The sequence below is a fragment of the Schistocerca serialis genome, chromosome 9, assembly GCF_023864345.2.
Source record: "Schistocerca serialis cubense isolate TAMUIC-IGC-003099 chromosome 9, iqSchSeri2.2, whole genome shotgun sequence".
NCBI classification, from domain to species: Eukaryota; Metazoa; Arthropoda; class Insecta; order Orthoptera; family Acrididae; genus Schistocerca; species Schistocerca serialis.
In genome coordinates this window covers 312212807-312216691 of record NC_064646.1, presented here as the reverse complement: position 1 = coordinate 312216691, position 3885 = coordinate 312212807, and the positions used below count along the sequence as shown (strand labels likewise).

General features: G+C 43.6%; 1 pseudogene; it reads right to left on the bottom strand.

The window, feature by feature from the left end:
* Positions 1-3461: 3461 nt before the first annotated feature.
* On the bottom strand, positions 3462-3579 carry LOC126420108 (5S ribosomal RNA; annotated as a pseudogene).
* Positions 3580-3885: the final 306 nt, after the last annotated feature.

The window sequence follows — 3885 nt, the reverse complement described above, 5'->3', positions numbered from 1 at the left end:
GTGACCGGAAGTCGTACCCAGTGGCTCCCATGTCATAACGCCAGAAGCAACATCGCTGTTATTCACCAAAACAGTCAGAATCTGACCTCTCCGAAGGTTGTCACCGTTCACGCCGACGCTGGCCATACGGGGTAGTGCAGAACCGCAGTTCATCGTTGAACCCCATAAGACGCCATTTATCAGCGGTCTGAACACAATACGACGCCATTTATCAGCAGTCTATGCATCTGGTCACGACACCTGTCCAGAAGTAGCCTATCGTATTGTGGTGTTACCGGCAGCCTATGCGTTGGACGATAATTCCTTAGTCCGTCTGCTGCGCCTGTATAACTATCTTTTCATTGCGACTTTTTTCAGGAAAGAATAGAAAAAAACATGTGGGAGTCCTTGGAATGTAAGAACTATTAAAATCACCTATACCTGTCATTCATTTAACAGAACTTTATTCCCCGAAACAAATGCACAGTTTTCTCTTTAAAACAACAGAGATCAATTCACGGTTGAGGGCCCAAGTAACTTCTCCAAATAAGTTTAAATAATTCTTTCTAAAACACCAGTATTTAGAGACACGGCTGAAAGACTAACTTAAGTAAAATTGGAGTATCTTCTCGGCTGTAGGCCGAAGTTATATTTCAGATAAGCTAAGGAAATTTTTTCAAAGCTAAGCATTTACAAATTTCGGGCAAAGTCCATATTAAGGAAAATTCAAATTAATTCTTGGGCTGAAAGCCCAATAAAATTTTTTTAACGTAATAAAATAGAGGCTCTAAGGATAAACTTTTACATGGTCCAACAGAAAAACATCTTAAGAAAACTTGAAGTATCTCGTCGGCTGAAGGCCAGAACAGTTACTCAAAAATAATTAAAGACAACCTTAAGAAAAATATTTACAGAACACTGCTGAAGGTCGTTTCAAGAATTCAAGATAATTAAAGAGAAGGCTTACAGACAAGGATTTACACATTAAATCTACAGATTCTGAAACAAACGCGGTTGAACGCCTAACTACAGAGCGGCAAGAATTTTAAATAAAACACGGCTGAAGGCCTAGTCTTACGAGTAAAATACTTGTCATGAGCTTTGTCTAAAGGCCATATATTACACACCAAACAAACAAAATTAATACACGGCTGAAGGCCTGGTACAATACCTGCGACGAAATTAAAGGACAATTACAAACAACAAACAGTGGTGCTCAGAAGTGTTCCAAGGGTAGACCTGGGGAGGAAACTCTAACAATAGTTTAGGTGAAACAGCCAAGCGTAACACTAAACAATGGGGTGTTAACACGACCTAGGGACGGCTGAAGCACCATCCAACAGCCTAATCAATTCCATCAATTCCCTTCCCCCCGACACACTCGCTGCTCTGTTTCAACTGACCGACTGATTACTCAAGTACGCAGACTGCATTCATCTGCTCAGTGGAAATCACAGAAGCTACACACGGTTGCACGGAAACACACTTGCACCAGAACTATCGTAAAAGCAATCACTGTGGGACAAGGACGAGTGAATTCGACACACAGAGAGTTTCCACAAGCGGTCGGCGACCAAATACACGCCGTCCGATGAGATGACCTACCGATCGACCAATCCAGGTCATTCCCACTGAAGTTACGTGTGTCGGCAACGGTCGGGCGAATCTTGGCTATCTGAAGCTGACTGCAGCTCCAACCCACCTCAACTCGATGTCCTTTGGAATTTGGAACCACGGGCACACTGGCTCGGACCCAACCATGAAGAGATAACTCTTGCGCATTGGGCACGACATCTCTGGACAAGGAAGCCACCGACCCACGTCCAGCGTGATGACCAACTGACGAGGCCCAGAAACGGTCAAAGGACCAGATACACATCACCCGATGAGACTACCAACTGAACGACCGACCAATGGTCATCTCGCTCCAATCTCCTTCCGTCGGACAGTTCATGTGTGTGGCGAGCGGTCGGCGAACACTGGCTGTCCGCACCTCACTGGCGCTGTGTCCCCGACTTCACTGCTGCGTCCCGACTGAAGTCGCAGCAGAACTCCAGACACACGATGAGCCGGAAATACCGTCGATCGCTCCAGAGATGGTACGACAGTGCACTTATCGCTAAGCGCTGCTGATGCCACTCACCGGCAGGTAGAGTAAGAAGTTAGTGACGCCACTAAATCGAAAAAGAACACAAGGTGGCAATACTGTAAGAGAAGATGACAAACAATAAACGGAATGAACGGAGTCGGCCACGGATCAAGTTTGACAATTTTGCCAATTAATTACTTCTGAGGTGTATAAACACTTAGAAATGGTAGAGAATTATCCATCTCTCCCAACACCAAGTTCGTGCGTTATGAACATACACACTATTTTAGACAGCATTAAATGGCATGACATACGCCACGTGTTAATATCTTCATTTTGGTATTCACTACTGTGTGTGAAGCTAAATCTTGATTATAGAACTGTATGTAAATGAATGAGGGAAGTAGGAAAACTGGAAATGGGCGGAATCAAAGCATTTACATCGTCATGTCACAGAAGGATTTGGAAAAGTATATTGGTAATGATAAGAAAGTAAGAATTTCTTCAAAGAATTGTCAAGGAAAGGAACATATGTAAAACACTGACTAGAAATAATTGTAAATGTCCTGTAGCTAGGGCCTCCCGTCGGGTAGACCGTTCGCCTGGCGCAAGTCTTTCGAGCTGACGCCACTTCGGCGACTTGCATGTCGATGGGCATGGAATGATGATGATAAAGACAACACCAGTCCCTGAGAGGAGAAAAATCTCCGATCCAGCTGGGAATCGAACCTGGGCCGATAGGTATAACATTCCCTCATGCTGACTATTCAGCTACCAGGCGTGGACATTGACTAGAAGAAGAGACAAGACGAAAGAATATATGTTAAAACGTTAGTGAATTATTTTACCAAGGGGACGCGTCAGTGTCAGAAACTTTAGAGAAATAAAGAGATTAAAACATATACGTTCGTAATAATTGGGGACGTTGGGTGTACGACATGCTCTAAGATAAAGAAATAGGCACATGAGAGGAAAAAGTGGTGCGTAAAATCGGTCCAGACGAATGATGGTTAAAAGGATATTTACTATTCGTTATAGTTAATATTATAATTTTACTTGCATAAGCACAACTGAACCTCTGAAACAATCTGAAATGCAACTCTCATACCATTATCTTTATCAATATTCTTCTAATAAAACTAATTCACTGGAAATCAAATAAAACTCAATTACATCTAAAGGCATCATAAGCACTCTGTCTTCAGGCCACAAATGGCCCATCGGGACCATACGACCACCGTATCATCCTCAGCTGAGGATGCGGATAGGAGGGGCGTTAGTGGTCAGCACACCGCTCTCACGGTCATTATGATGGTATTCTTGACCGAAGCCGCTACTATTCGATCGAGTAGCTCCTCAATTGCCATCACGAGGCTGAGTGCACCCCGAAAAATGGCAACAGCGCATGGCAGCCCGGATGGTCACCCATCCAAGTGCCGGCCACGCCCGACAGCGCTTAACTTCGGTGCTCTGATTGGAACCGGTGTATCCACTGCGGCAAGGACGTTGCCAAAGGAGTCATATAGAGACATCATATTTTCTTGAGGCGCTGCTGAAGATCCATAAAGGCAATGATTCTAAGAACCGAAATGTCAAAGAGTGTGAACCATGTGTAGACCACCAAAATGTTCAACCCGTAATATCTATGTATGGCTTGCAGAAGAGAGATTTACTGTTCATTCATCGTTCTAGGTTAGCAGACGTAACGCGTGAGCGCGCTGAAAAGTAATGTTTCTGAATTTTTTATGCCGAAACTCTTAAAGCTTTTAAAACAAAACAAACGTTAGTACCATTCTATATCTTTATTCTTTTCGTAT